This window comes from Cavia porcellus, unplaced genomic scaffold, assembly GCF_034190915.1.
Source record: "Cavia porcellus strain 051 isolate PalLab524CR breed Dunkin Hartley unplaced genomic scaffold, mCavPor4.1 scaffold_15, whole genome shotgun sequence".
Taxonomy (NCBI): domain Eukaryota; kingdom Metazoa; phylum Chordata; class Mammalia; order Rodentia; family Caviidae; genus Cavia; species Cavia porcellus.
In genome coordinates, this window is record NW_026947498.1 from 38,886,002 (window position 1) to 38,903,166 (window position 17,165).

The window sequence follows — 17,165 nt, forward strand, 5'->3', positions numbered from 1 at the left end:
CTTGGGGCAGATAGTACATGTTCTGATTGGGGTAGGACAGGAAGTGATTCCAAGCGGCCAAAAGGAAACTGATAATCATTTTGTTCGACCATAGAGCAGAATGGTTTGTAGGGTCACTTTTTTGAATGTCATTCTAAATACTTTAATTCTATAACCTGAACAGCCATTTCGAAGATGACAATTTGTAACTTATCAACTGGCAATTTCTTACCTTTTGTTTGTCTGTAATTTAGTATTATTTCTACCCTTTTTTTTTATCTCCATGTATTTTTTTTTCTTTTTTCGTTTCCTTTTCTTTAAAAAAAAAAAAAAAAAAAAAAAAAAAACCAAAAGGAAAGTTTGAAATGCTCTGTGTACATGCTCATTATCACCTCTTGGGTGATTACAAAACTGTCTGCCATGTCATCACCATTTGCTATCCTGCCCCAGTCTTATGATTTCTAGAAAATAAAAACAAATCAGAAAGTAACTGACCACCTCAACAAACTGTCCTTGTTTACATGTCACTACAGAGTAGCTATGGAGCAAGAAGCTACCAAGGTATAATCTTCTGCAAGATCCTGGTCATCACCATGGTTATGATGAGCTGGGGTGATCCTAGTTAGGTCATTCTAGTTATATATTATTTTGGGGAAAATATAATATGTGATAATACTGAATACTACACTTTGTATTAAATTCATTAGCTAAAATTCAACAATTCATCACACGCGTGTTCCTTAAAACTAGAACCTATGGAGCCACTATCATCACACCCAGATGTTATACACTGAAACAAATATTTTTCTCTCTAAAGGAAAATTAATGTGGAATTTTCTAGAATGACTCAGTACTACCTAATGAAATAGAAATGATGATATGAAAGAAAAACATCCTAAAATTTCATAGCTCTCTAGGTTCAAATCCCCAGTACTTGATTTCAGAAAAAAAGGCCTTTTTTACATGGAAAAGACCTCCCAGCACTGTGAAAGGTATCAGTGTACACACATTGCTTTAAAAGTGAAGATGTCACCAATGATTGAGAGTGCCAGGAGTTTGCCCAGATTTGATATATATATATATATATATATATATATATATATATATATATATATCATGTTTTCCCAGATTTGCTATATATATATATCATGCTGAATGAGACAGATGGTGTATGACTATAATCCCAGCACTCTGGGCATCTGAGTTAAGGAGATCACAAGATAGACCAATTTTGTGACTTAGGAAGACTCTTAGTGTGTATCTAAAAAGAATATCTGAGAATATATCTGTAGTTCACTGTGCAGATGCAAAGTAAAAATAAGAAAAATGCAAATGTAAAAAACTAATAGATGATAAATAGATTCACAGATACTTAGATAAAATAATAAAATAACTAGCCACTGATTTACTTAGCATGATGAAAAAGTTGAGCCATAGGCTTTCTTATAGTTATTGGACCTCAAGTTATTGGACATAACTTCCTGGCAACATGACCAAGCAGAACTTGGAACCCTTGTAGAAGACATCACAATCCAGTACCGACCACCTCCCCAGCTCATTTGCCTGGAGACACTCAGCGGAGAGGATGCTGAGTTGTTTCTCCACATCCAGAAGCCACAGCCCCAGGACCCCAGGCAGACAAAGTCTATGTCAAAAATTGAGAAAACGCCTCACACCATCCAGATGCCGCAGGCCAAAGTTCGAAAGGCACGCAACTTTCACAGACAGCCCAGAGACGGTCTCCCCAAGACCAACCAACTGTGAACAGCCAACATCAAGGTACCCACCCCAAAACTGTGTTGACTCAGGTACAAATGACACTAAAACCCCAAAGATTCATGGGCAAGTTTCAACAGGCCCCGAGATACTCAGCAGCTCTGGGCAGGTCTCAGCAGAGCTGGCAGCAGTAAAGTCAGACAGACCCAGGTGGGAAAGGCACCCAACTTTCACAGTCAGCCCAGAGACGGTCTCCCCAAGACCAACCGACTGTGAACAGCCACCATCAAGGTACCCACCCCAAAACTGTGTTGACTCAGGTACAAATGACACTGAAACCCCAAAGATCCATGGGCAAGTTTCAACAGGCCCCGGGACACTCAGCAGCTCTGGGCAGGTCTCAGCAGAGCTGGCAGCAGTAAAGTCAGACAGACCAAGGTGTCCAGAAGTAGAGACTAATGTCACAGTGTCCAGCAACCACCAAACACTAAGAAACCTACAATATGACCAGCTGGGCCAAACCATTATGGAGAATTTCATGGCAGGGAGAGATGCCCAACCCCACACTGAACAGTCAATAAAGGCAGTAAGGCCTCCCTCACCCATTAAGCCCTGTATGCCAGTTTTCCTGCATGACCAACCCTTCTCTGACCCATTCTTCCCAAGTACCTCCATGGCCTACACCACCTCCCAACAGGCCCACGTTGTAGGTGGGGATAAGAAGACGACAAGCCTTGAGATTTTGTTTTCTTCTGAGGGCAATGAACTTCTAGACACCTGCTCATTTGGTAATAAACACTCACCACAAGATGTGTAGATGAAAAGAGAGATCCATGCAATACGTTACCTCTGTTGCAATTAGAAGATGGATATATGCTTTCCGAGCTTAATACAGATTCTGAGCTGCTAATTCATACATCATCTTGTGCACCAAAGTATACTGAGGTGTCTTGTGTATCGGAATGTACTGAAGTGACTTGCTTACCACAAGATGGAAAGGTGATTTGCATACCAGAAGATCCTAAAGTGCCTTGGGTGCCAAAAACAACTCTGCCTTGTATGCGTTTAGATCAGAGTTCTTGGGACTGTCTGCAAAAGGATACTGAGGCTCTCCCACCATCATTTCCAGAGGCTCCTCAGGTGTTTTGGGTACAAGAACAGCCTAAGATACCTTCTCCAGAAGATAAATCCATCTGCTGTAGAGCTTCATGCCACTTAAGAAAGGTTCACTGCGCTAATGGCCACACATTTTGATCTAAAAGGTTCAGTAAGCGTGCTAATTGTGCTGTCTGCTCAGACCCCACGGGGGGATTTGGACACAAGGCATACAAATGTATGCACTGTAAAATTTTAGTTCATAAGAAGTGCCATACACTCGTCAGAGTTCCATGCAAGCACCATACTTTGCATGATGAATGCATAATGCCAATTAACCAGGTTTCCATGGCTTTAGATCCCAAACAGGAAGTAGTCTCATCAAATCCTAAAAGTCATGTGGGTATGCAAGAAATAGATGACGAGAATGAGACAAATACTAGCGAGGAAAATGGCAGGCCTTTGTGCTCTTCTGCTCTTAAAGACTTTGACTTTCTCCGTGTCCTCGGGAGAGGAAGCTACGGTAAAGTTTTACTAGCTCGGCGTAAAACAACAGATCACCTCTATGCCATGAAAGTGGTGAGAAAGGAAGATGAAAACCTTATTCGTCTCCAGGTAGAGAAGCAAATATTGGAGAAGAGCTTGAACCACCCTTACCTGGTTGGCCTGCATTCCTGCATTGAGACACCAACCAGATTTTTCTTTATCCTGGATTACATCAGTGGAGGAGACCTAACATACCATCTGCAACAGTTCAGAATCTTTCCCGAAGCACATGTGAGATTCTACTCCGGGGAGATCTCCTTAGCTATCAAGTTTCTTCATGAACATGAGATATTACACAGGGATCTGAAGTTGGAGAACTTGTTACTAGATGCGGACGGACACATTAAAATTACCGATTATGACTTATGTAAGGCAGGACTGAAGGCAGGCGAGAAGACCAACACTTTCTGTGGCACACTCAGTTATCTGGCTCCAGAAATCATCAGAGGCAAAAGCTACGGATTCAGTGTGGACTGGTGGAATCTTGGAACAGTCATGTTCGAAATGATGGTGGGAGAGCCTCCGTATCCTTTTGCAGACAGTCCCAAGAACTCTGATCTAAACACATACAAGGTCTTGCAATCTATGTTAGAAAGAGAAGTCCACCTTCCACATCACCTGTCTGTCGAAGCCAGAAGCATCCTCAAGGGTCTTCTGAAGAAGGAGCCAGAGGTAAGATTGGGCTGTCACCCTCAGAGAGGATTCATCGATATTGAAGAGCATCCATTCTTTAACAATCTGGACTGGAACATGATGGAAAAAAAGCAAGTGCCTCCTCCCTTTAAGCCAAGTATTGGTACAGAATTCGGGATAGAAAACTTTGACCCTGAATTTACCAATGAACCTGTCCAGCTCACACCTGATGACAGTTACTTTGTGAACAGCGTAGATGAATTTGGGCTTTGAGTACATCAATCCCCTTTTCACATAAGAAGAATGAGTCTGATTGTCACCTTCCAGTTAAGCATCTGTTTGTATATCTAATGCATGACAAACTTGTTACCAGCTTGCATTCAACTGACACTTTTATAATTGCCTGGAAGGTCATTTTAATTTCCTTTTTCTATATGAAGATGCGCTGCTTGATTTTGGTTTTTGGTTGACAAAGTTACTTTTTATGATAAGACTTAACGATGAGGCAATTTCTTTTTACCAAATTTGTAAACACATTCCGTTTGTTGCTTGGAGACATATTCCTGATTTTTTTATTTACTATACTGGAAAATAATATCTCATTATGCTTGTTTTGCTCCCAAACTATATGACCTATATATTTAGGCCCCTGATTTTGTAATATTCAGGGAAATCCAAAAACAATAGTAACAACTTTGAACAACTCTGCAGAAACCCCATACATTGTAACTCTGTCTCCTAGGTCAAACTTTAACCATCTTAAAGTATTACACCATAAATATACTTTCTAATATTTAGTGGACATCAAAACAATAATGCAAAGAAAGTATTTCTCCAAATAAGGCTAAAATCCCAAAGGAGTTCTAATGTGGACTCAGTAGGAAACATTTTAAACAAATGCCCTGTGTGAGTATTTTACATTCTGAATGCCCAGTGGCAAAGAGCAGCTCTTAAAAGCAGGATCAGAAACATATTTCTGACATGTCAGAGTTCTCTGCAAGTTTGTGTTGTGTACACTGATTTTTGTTTTTAAGCAAGATCCGAGTACTACCAGAAAAACAGATTCCTTGCAAATGAACATGTCAATCCTTAGAAACATTTTCTTTTGATGTTTTCCTTACTTTCAAATTTAGCTATTTGATGGAATGATAAAATATGACTCCAAGCTTGGAAAAAGTTACATTTCTAATGAAATGGGGCATCCAAATAAAGAGAGAAAGATAACTTAGTAAATGCCTACACATTTTAAGTCATCCTAAATTTAAAACTGGATAGCTTGCCTAGAATTAAACATTATCAAGATTGTGCCATTGTAACTTATTTAGACTATGATGGTTACTTTTCAATTCCTTTGCACAGAGATGGCACTGAAACAGAGCAATGCTGTATCTGGCAACTCTTGAAATGACAAATTGCTAACTACAAATTGTAGTAAAAATAATTTGAAGAACTCTGCCCCTGAAATGAACTGTACTACTTCAAACTATTTTTATTAAAATTAATAGTTAGCAATTCGTTATTTACACAGCTGCCAGATACAGCACTGATCTGTTTCAATGCCATTTCTGTGCAAAGGACTTGAAAAGTAACCACCATTGTCTAAATAAGTTACAATGGCACAATCTTACTGAAGTTTACTTCTAGCTAAGCTATCTAGTTCTAAATTTAGGATCACAACATGTGTAGGCACTTACTAATATATATTTCTATCTTCTTTTGGATGCCTGTTTCATTAGAAATGTAACTTTTCCCAAGCTTGGAGTCATATTTTATCTCTCCATCAAATAGCTAAATTTGAAAAGTAAGGAAAACATCAAAAGAAAGTGTTTCTAAGGATTGACATGTTCATTTGCAAGGAATCTGTGTTTCTGGTAATACTCCGATCTTGCTTAAAAACAAAAATCAGTGTACACAACATGAACTTGCAGAGAACTCTGACATGTCAGAAATATGTTTCTGGTCCTGCTTTTAAGAGCTGCTCTTTGCCATTGGGCATTCAGAAAGTAAAATACTCACGCAAGGCATTTGTTTAAAAATGTTTCCTACTGAGCCCATATTAGAATTGCTTTGGGCATTTGGCCTTATTTTGAGAAACATTTTCTTCCCATCATTCTTTGGTCCTCCACTTAAATAATAGAAATGTTATTAATGCTATAAGCAGCAATTTCCAACCTTATGAATGCTTCTGAACAAATTTTAAACAGATGACTCTTATAGATCATCTTCTCTGTTGCCCCACTAAAGCCTTATCATTTGCACCAATGATTTATGCACATAAGCAGCATTTTTCTTCAATGAAGTCAATCTTTATTCAGGGTGTTATGTGGTTTTCAGAATTTTTACGTAGTAAGATTTACTCTGTGTATTTTATGGGGAATGTCATTACAAAAATTTTAACTATTCTATTTTTTTTGCAATCTTTTAGTGTAATGGCAGTTATTATAAAAAGTCTTCTCAAAATATTTACCGGGAAAATAAGGCAGTTGACAATCAGAATAGTTGACCTTTTGATATTCTAAGACATAATTTACTTTACATAAGCCTGCGATCAGTTCTCTTTATTGATATTCAGCCTGAATTCAATTTCAAGTACCTGGTTCAGTAATGCTACAGTTACTTTATACATTTGTTTGGTCATGCAGCATGTAGCCTTGGTGGTCATAATACAACCTGTATTTGTGTACCACTTTTTTTCTCATGTTAAAAACCTTTAATTACAACATGTAATTGAAATCACAGCCATGAAAAGATTTTGCAGCCGTATTGTAAAACTGCTGTGGTGATCGTACTGCATTTTCACTAGTTTCAATCTGGAGTAAACCTAAAGTGAAAGCTGCCAGCTCCAAACCAAGACTCATGGTGACTTTCAATTGCTTTCTGCTTCACTCCTCACTCACTGAAGATCTGCTGTATTGGACTGTTTTAAGTAATGAACAATGTGTGGATGCAATAACAACTGGACATGGTTGTGTATAATATGAATCTTAAAAATTCAATACATTGTGTGTTGTAATAGACATACTTAATTCACTCATGTGAAGTAAACATTCTCTGAATTTTGGGGCCTGCAATCTTTTGTTGCTTCTGTGTGAACCATCATGGTTCCTAACTGCCATCATGTTTTGGCCACAACTGTCTCCTAAGTCTTCAATTAATACTTGATTTAATCAAAACTCTATGAAGCCCAGCCTCCAAGGGATTGTAACTTGGGTGAAAAATTCATGGGATAAAGTCACTGACAGCTGTGTTTCCTATGCCCTGTGAGCAGGCTACGTGGATGAGATGTGCACATTTTAAGAGAGCTCTACTGCTGGACATGAGAGGCTGGGGCCAATATTTCCATAGAAATGGAATTTCAAGACATTCAGTCCATAATTTGGGGTTTGGAGAACTATAATAGTGTTCTAGAAAAAGGTGACAAGACTGTATTTGAACAAATATGGATTTTTGTATATGAAAAAAAATAAGATTACCCTGAAAAATAAGTCCTGGTGCATCTTTTGGAGCAAAATTTAAGGTAAGAGCTGGTCTTATTTTCAGGGAATAATATTTTTGAACTCTAGTTCACCCAACAGGGTCATCATGGGCAGCTGAGTTACTGCAGCTGAATGAATAATATTTTCATGGTATGAGATGACCCAAGATAGCTTGGGCAGGGCATATGAATGAGTACCCTCTACAGTGGTCAAGCAAATGGCAGACGTGCAGGCCCTTTAGCATCTGCTTTCTGCCACCTTCTCTCTTCCAATAGTCATGACGATGTCTGAGTGTTCACTGTGGGAGCAGCACTTTGGGTGCAGTAACTCAGCTGTCTATGGTGACCCTATTGGTGAGCTAGAGTGCGATTCTTTTGTCCCTCAAAGGCCACCAGCTTGGTGCTACTAGGAGGTGGTGGAGCCCTCAGGAGTTGGAATCTAGTGAAAGGTCTCCGTCACTGGGCAGAACCCCCTGAAGGGGACAGCAGGATCTCACGCCCTTCTTCTTCTCTTCCCAGCCATGAGGTGAGCAGCTTTGTTCTGCTATGTGTCACCCCACACCCTGGCCCATGATATGCTGCCAGCAGCCTATGCCAGTGGGCCAACCAGTCACAGAGTAGAACTTCCAGAATTGAACCACAATAAACCTTTTGTCTTTATAAGTTGATTACTTCAAGTATTTGTTACAGTAGTAGAAAGCTGAATACCAGAGTGGAGCTGTGCTATACACTATATTTCAGAGGGGAATTAACTAGAGGAACAGAGATACCAGGAGACTGACATAAATCAAATGCCTTCACTTAGAAACACAACAGGTGCTCAATGCTGAGGCTATACCATGGCTTCCAACTTCAGTGTTCCTTTGCCCAGCCCCGGGTGTTTTATGTTTTGCTTATTATATGAAGGATTTTTAAATGATTTTCATGTATAAGTGGTCCATATTTATTGTCGTATATATTTCTCAGATTACTTCTATGAAGCTGGGCTCCCCAGCTTCCAAGCCTATGAGTCACACCAGCAGCACTCCTGAGTCTCCACAGCAGATAGGAACTCTCAGTTGCCATAATTACATGATTCAATGTCTAATGATAAGTTTCTTCCTATATGCCAACAGGCAAATAAATATACACATACATGTATATAATGTATACACATTCACAGAGGCATTCATAGAAACCTGTTCACACAGAGACAAAGCAGATATATATCTACTATACAGATATATTAAATAAATCCCTGATTAACATGGCTAGGATCGAGAAGAGGGCACCCTCATTAGAAAAAAAGAGAACTGACCATGAGTGCGTGGTGATATCAAAGAAAAACAAGTTTCCCTGTGGTAAGCTCCTAGAATTTTGTGATTATTACAAGAATTAATGCATTCTGATCAAACTGTCAAAGCAACTACAGAAATATACCTGTCTGGAAATACCACTCAGGAAAAATGCATATAAATTTTATTAATATAAATTTATAATTATAAGATTTAATAATAATTACTTGATTCATAGTAAATGAAATGTTTCTTTCTCTTACAAATTTCTCATGTTCATTGTAAAATTCAATTGTGAGTTATTTGACAATGTGAATTTAAAGAAAGTTGAATATCTGGCTTGTCTAGTTTACATGTTATAAAAGATATATGATATTACTTTATGTTAAAAGGACTTGTCTAGTTTACAAGTTATAAAAGATATTATAAAAGGGCTTATCTAGTTTTCATGGAAGATTTTTCAAATTTTATAAAAGCTTATTTGGGATTCATTTAAAGCAAATGCTATTATAAAATTATTTTAACTTGGGGGCGTGTGGGAAAGAGAAGATAAATGCCTGTATATTGCTGCAGTAGAAAATGTGACCACCCCCCCCCACAAGCCAGTAACTTCAGTCTCTTAGTCACCCTGGTAATAGTTCCTGTTACAGTTCTGATTGCTTCTATCCTCTAGAAACAGCTGGCTACTATAATGCACAGCTGGTCACTGTGGGGCATACTGTAAGAACCAAAGACAGCCAAGTATGCTGTGTTTGGACTTCTTTGAGCCTCTAGGGCCTGATACTCTGGGAATGATCCTGATCAGTGCTCGGCCATGTAGAATAAATCTGCCTCCATATCCTAGGTGTCATTTTGGTGTTTCTGCTTGATGTTGCACAACTCATCTCAGAAATAGTTTGCAAATATATCTTTCAAATTATTAATAATAGGTTTTTAAAATATTTTCCTGAAACATCATCTTAGATTATATTATCTAAATTAGTATTCATTTTATAAAATGAAAGTGAAAATATGTTCTAATTCATATTGGCAGAGATTTAAGTTTTCTTTACAAGAAATTATTTTTTCTAAATTTCTAATGTTTAGCAAATTAATATGTTACATTTTAGATATTATACTGAACATTATACATGATATAAGAAATATATCGATTATTATATATAATGAATTATTATATACTCATCATAATTATATATAAGTGTAGATTATTATTATATATAATCGTAAGCTGAAAACTTGAATTTGCTAATCTGAGAACTTTACAGATAAATATTCCTGGAAATTTCTCTCATTTAAAGGGATTATTTGAAATTTGATATATTTATATGAGCAAGAGAACTGCACTGAAAACTTTGATGCAGTAATTTTATCATATTATTATCTGACCATACTCATGTAAAATAATTATGGTGCAATAAAAAGTCATTTAGTCAGTAATATTACAACATTCCCTTATGAATATATTTTATGTATATTTGTGCTACATAAAATCATATAAATTTATTTTCCAGATCTATGTCATCCATCTCTTATCATTTTAAGAAGTTCAGATCTATGCTGTCTCCATTCATCTTCTTTATACAACCTCAGAAGTTAGCCTACCTTCACCAAAAAAGGGAAGGAAATTGAATAAACATTACTCTATGTCATATTATCAGAGGTGTAGACATATAATTAAAGTATTGGAAATTACCTTGTAAAATAGTTCTAGCATTTTTTTAAGTTTAGAATCTTTAAAATTGTGTTTTGGAAATATTGCTTCACTTTTTTCTGTGTTCTACAAATATATATCATAAGATAGGCCCAATGTTTCCCATATTTATCTCAGGTGCTTTCATTTTTATTTCCATTGAACTGGAATATTTGTTTTAAAACACTACATTTCTTTTAGCTGCATTGTACATCCACTAAATAAGTGCATGTGACAGGACAGTGGTAAACACTAGGGTTTGGACTTCTATGCATTTCTCCAGGGTGATATCAATACATTCCAGTTGAAGGGAAAACTTCTGGAAAGTTCAGACCTACATGCCAGAAAGTAATAGTGTAAGAATTCTCACCAGTGAATCTTTGGCAGATAATGCAACCCAACATAACAAGGACAGAGACCTGCTAGAAATTTATGCCTTAAAAGAGCTCCAAAGTCAGTGAAGAAAAACATTTGTTTGCTTTTTACTTCACTGATACATGTTTCAAATTTGTATCCATATATGATGTATTTTAATTCTTCTTTACCCAATCCTCTGCTCTCACTTCAAGAGAGAACAGGCCCAGCTGCAGGCGTGCATGCCAGTGCAGGCGGCACCAGCAAGAACAGACTGGGAAACGGTGCGCACTCCTGCAGGCAGGACCTGTGGCGGGAGCAGTCTGAAGCAAGAGGGAGAATATGAAGCAGCCGCTGGTCATCAGGTGAGCATTATGTCCTACCACACAGACAGGAAGAACAGAAGTGGGCGGGAGCATTTTATACCAAAGAGCTCTAGGAGAAAGCAGGAAACAAAAGATCTGCCCCAGTTCCTAAACCCAGAAGCCAAGGTCATGCTCACAGGCTGCCGCACAAGCCCCACTTGACTGGAGTGCGCATTGCTGGATTCTGACTTGGAAACTGCCAGAGAACTATGGACACCAGGGCAACTTTCCTACTTTTATTTTTCTATGTCTGGCTGTTTGTTGTCTGGTTGGTTTTGTGTGTTTTGTTTTGTTTGTGGCTGTGTTACTTTGCCTTTATTTTGTCTTTTTCTTTTCTTTTCTGCTCTCTTTTTTTTTCACCAGTTTTCTTTTTTTTTTTTTTCCTATTCATCTTATTTCTCTTTTCCTCAACTATCTCCTGATTTGGTAGCTTCACACGAATGAATATTGTTTCTTGTCTTTCTGGTTTACTTCAATACCCCTTCACCTGCAGTTTCATTTTCTTGTCTCCTGTGTCCTCCAGTTTCCCAAAATTTCAGTTATTATCCTTAAACCCCAGCCTTGCTTCTACTGTATTTGAACTTTTTCTTCTCTCTGTCTTGTCCCTTATCTCTCTAAATTCTCCTCTCCTCCCACACTGGGTAAAATCACTCCTTTTAGGGGGAAATCATTGCATACAAGTTCCTGATATATATTGCATTTTGTTACATAACTGTAAAATTTGCTCCTCTGGTTAAAGGTATCAGGTTGACAGTTAGCCTGTACTTGATGCTACTATTATTGACAACTGTACTACTTTAGGCAGGATTTCATACATGTTATAATCAGATGTTGTCCCTTGTATGATAACAAAGTGATTGTATGAGATCATATTCACATTCATTGTTCAGGACCAAAGGATTGGGTACCAAGCCAAATAGATAACAATTTTTCATCCTTAATCAATTGGGAAAATAGGTTTTTGGGATAGAAAAAAGACATTTCCCAGGGAGTCCTAAATATTGGTAATAAAGATGTCTACCATAAAAAATCAGCAAACAACAACACAGAAAGCAAACTAAAGTAAAAAGAGAAAATGAAAATATGCAGAAGCAAAATGCAACCCCAGACCTCCCAGCCCACAGAACACAGTGAGATAAAGAAAATCAAAAGTGAAGCACTGAAATTTTCCAAAATGATAGCAAAAGAAGTGAAAAAAAAAAAAAACACAAATGGAAGAGATTGTAGAAACAATCTCCCAAGTACACAGATAAATGGTGATCAAAATGAGAGACATTAAAGCAGACACAGATTTTTAAAAAGGACAGGACTTTGGAAAATGTTGGAAACTTTGAATGCCCAATGTAGGAAAGAAATGGAATCCTTGAAACATAACCAAATAGAAATTCAGATTAAAATCACCACTGAAAGTATACACAACAGATGAAAAATATCTAAGGATAGAATGTCACATCTAGAATACAGGATTGGGGCTAGTGACTATAAAAAAAAGATACCTTAAAATTTCACGAGATCATAAAAAATACAATATCTGCTAGAGAAAACAAAGAAGACCATCATAAGATTGAACGGAATCAATGAAAAAGCTAGAGATGGCACAAAGGCCATAAAATTTTTCTTCACAGAAATAACGGCAGAAAACTTCCCAAATAGGATAAAGAATTTGACATGTACATAAAATGGAGTATATAGAACTCCACACATCCAGGATGAAAGGTATTTCTATAAACCTATTTTCCTCAGAATAGTATGTTCAAGCATCCATGTGTTTTGAGTAGATGACTACAGTGGCATAGTAGGCATAGTAATTAGGACAGGTAACATTTTCACTGAAAAATCATGTCTAAATTTAGCTAATTTGTTATTCTAATATCTTAACTCTGGACATATGTAAAAACACTAATAAGATTATCTATTGAGCTAAAACAAACATTTTCTTGTTCACTATTAAGGCTTTCACAAAACCTGCTATATTAGAATACAATTAGGGTTCAAATTTTAACAGAGAGACATATGTTTATGTTTATACTTATGAATACAGAAAGATATACACATATGTGAATATACATCCATATACATGTATATATATATATATAACTACTCCCTAAAACAGTAATCCAAGTAAGACCTTAGTACTAGTTTTAAAACCAAACTATTAAACACAGGAAAGAAATACAAGAAAATTATCAGTTCAGTGCTTGTACTTGTTATAGTTATGAGTGTTGAGTACATGAGAGTGAATTTATTTGGTGGAATCATCCTTGATGCCTGCACATAATGGCAGATTATCATTTTTTTTCTAGGTGACATGATCCACAATCTTTACACCTCTTCTGCTTTAAACTTTCTTTAGTACAATTGTAATATGAAAAGCTCATATGTATGGATTATCTTGAACAGGAAAGCTTTTAACTGGACAATTATAAAGCTAAAAAGTATATAATTTCCTTATTCATCAATATTTCCTACATAATGCAACAGAAGCAACATCAGGACCCAGGACTCCTTGGATTAAGTGTAATAGGATAGATACCAGCATGATTGCCAATGTTGAGTTACATGGTTACTATATTATCCATTAAAACTGATTATAAATAAAATGAATAATTGCAAAAAATAGATGAGATATTCTAACAAATGAAACAGAAGACACATTGTTGGGGAAAAAACAGATGTGCAATCAGAATGAAATGGTAATAAAAGAGAAACAGTCATCATACAATGTAAAATAGAGTATAGGAAGAAAGTCAGTAGGTTTTATGCATTTTTGGTAGGATATCCTAGTGAGAGGATACACTGGTATGTGTGTCACAAAACAGAAATTTGCAAAAGTTTAATACTGAGTTTTAAGATGATAAAGTAGGAAGAGTTATGTAGCACCTACATTTATTTTAGACACACATTTTAACTTACCATATTTGTAAAATTCTATAAAATACTTGTAGATGTGTTTAGACACTCATATTTATACATATAGTAAAAATATAGAAATGAAACATAAATAATTATTAGAAGTTCTAAGTTTAAGAAATGTCTATGTCTCAGGTGGAAAGAGTAATACTCTGGTAGTATTAAATATTTCTAGATTCATTTAAACATTACACAATGCACACATGTACTGAAACATCACAAAGCACCACATTACAAGGCACAACTTTTATTTTCTTGTTCATCAGTTAAATTAATTTACAACTTTACACATTTTAAATAGCCATGTAAGTTATAGCAAAGTGCTTTTGCCAATTCAGTCATAGACGTGGGTGCATACATTTCAGTATGATTAGTAATTTTAGTTGCACCTATTAAATATTTCATATTTTCCAATTAAATAAAACCATTCCAAAATTTACATATTAATAAAAATATGTTGAGTAACAAAAGTACAATTTACTGGAGTCACTTAAATTTTTCTCTAGTCATCAAATAAACTGACATGAACAATACTATATTGTAATTTTCAAAATGACCTTCATTGATTATTTTCATATAACAGCCAAAAGTTCACTGAAAAATTTCCTCTAGGGAAGTTAACTTCTCAATTCATATTGCCAATGAATGTGCTTTGGTAGAAAATTTGCCAAAAATGGCATTTACATTTTGGGAAATTATGATATCAGTTAATAGAATCTTGGAGTATATAGCACTCAGGCAACTGTCAAATTGGTCCTAGGCCTTGAGGGATCTGAATGTTCATTAGCAGAAGGGTAATATATTAACTGAAACTTAATCATTCATTTCAAGATTCTGAATTAAGTTTAGAGAGAATGATGAAACATTCTTATTAAAAATGGCACAGTGTTCAAGGTCATATGAATGCTACAAGCCTTTAGTTCCCTAAATCATTTTACCAGATAACTGGATTTAAAAACGGTTTACAATTTTTGTGAGATACAAATTTCTCTTTTGGAGTCAGACATCTTTTCAAGAATTAGATCCCTCAATTCAAGTATATCTTAAATTTTAGGAAACTCTTAGAAAATAATGTTAGTTAAATTCATTCTAATATCTTTCCACGTAAAAGGAAACAGCTAAACAGCAATTTAAAATATGTTGCAAAATACTTTCAGTATAAAAATCAGAACACTAATAAGCCTACTAAATTTGAGAAATAAGGTTTTGCTTTTTATTATAATGTTAACTTTGGCAAGGTTTGGGAGGCCTGATTTTTCTGTATTCACATATATAACAGACCAAATTGCTAAGCAGTCTATTTGAGATGAAAATGAGGTAATATTCACAATCTCAAGCAGAGAAATTTAATTAATACATTTTTACTGCTTTCTTAATGTGTCACTTGGATTTGGAACATAAGTTACCACAATTGGCAAATATGTAATTGTTCCTTTGGTTTGTTTTTCTCTCACTTTTAGAAAGAATATAGTTTTCAAAAGTAGCCATAGTCTTTGTTTGTTTTTATAAGCAATTCATATTATATCAAAAATAATAGATTTCAATAAACACTGATGGGATAAGTGATTTAATGAATGAATGAAACAAGACACAGCTAGCTCCTATAACTAATGTTATTTTGTTATGCAAATATAATACAAGAAATGAGACACAATATGACAAATAATTGAAAGGTAAAGAAAATAGACTTTAAATTCTGTGAGAGTGGGGTTATGAGTGTGAATAATTCTTAGTAATTTCATGGCATTGGAATCCATAGAAAGCTTATGCAGGGAGCTTTGAAACAAAATTAAAACAGAACCACCAATTGATATTGGATCTTGAACTTTGAAAATAATATCAACTGTTTTGCTAGATCTAAAATTTCCAAGAAAAGTCTCATGCTTTCAAACTTTGTGTTTTAAAATGTGCCTGGATCATCAGGGCACTACACTCATCAAGGGATTCACCAACTGTGAATTTAGCAGTTGAGTGTGCTCTTTAGAGTCTGGCTAGAGGCAGGTACCTGGGCCTTGACCTGGAGGCATCTATGACTGTCTGGTCCCTATTCACTGTGTGAATTCTGACCACCATGGCATGAGCTGGTTTCTTCCTCTCAGGCCATTTCTTTCTTACAGACAGCGAAATATTAGCCTAAATAAATCTTTTGTCCTTAAAGTTCTGGGTATTGAATATTTTGTCCTTGCAAGAAAGAAAGTCACCGAAATAGATTTTTATATTCAAAGCAGGATCATTTCTGTGGATGTATTTGACTTACTGGCTTCCACTTGATTGGAAGACATTCTTGGGAGTAGTTTGAACATCTGACTAGAAAAATCTAGAATACTGTTTGCCAAGGTAGGTGGGAAATTCTGATCAGAGCTAGAAGAATGGAATACTGGTAGGAATGCATACAGTAAAGCTAGTCTCAGGAAGTTTCAGTTAGGAATAAGAACTCCATTGGCTGTTGGACTCCTGGTCGTGGGTGTCATGCTCTGGCAAAAAGTCAAATCAAAATCATGAGACTGTGCAGAAGGTTAAGATTAAGTATGATGAATCCATGGCTGAGTCCGTGGCTGAGGAAAGTTCCAGGCGGACCAATAGTTCATCTATAGTTAGGGTCATTTGCTGTTTCTAGCAAGATCTATTATGAAAATGAGAAAAAAATGACAGAGTTAAATCATTTTTAAAATTTGCGGTTTCATCAGAAATATAGCATGGGAAAGTTGGCAGAAAGGAGAGCATAGTTGTTTAAAAAATTAGCATGAAAAAAGAGCCAAATACTTTGCATCAGGAAAATAAGAAAATTATCTGAGGAACATTTCATAAATTAAAAATAAATTACCCATCACAAGACTAAAAGTCCTACAATGAAAGGCTTTGGTTTGGAACTAGAGCCCTGGGGAGCCAAGTTCATTCAGTGCTATCCAGGAAAGCATTTCCTGTAGTTCAGGCATCAGATGTCTTTGTAACCATGATCCAGGAGAAACTGAAAACTGGCAGATCTGACCACAGACCTCCACATCTTCCACATGGTGCTGGTTTTATGGGAAAGAAGAATGTAAGAGCTGTGTGTCTTCTACCCAGATTTCAGAAGATGTGGTAGGTCCAGCAGTGTGGCCCTGAAAGTAAGTCATTAAGCTGTAAAG

At 36.1% G+C, this 17,165-nt stretch overlaps 1 pseudogene; it reads left to right on the plus strand.

Moving 5' to 3' along the window:
- The first annotated feature begins 3,117 nt into the window (after positions 1–3,117).
- Positions 3,118–4,276, plus strand: LOC100715314 (protein kinase C iota type-like; annotated as a pseudogene).
- Positions 4,277–17,165: the final 12,889 nt, after the last annotated feature.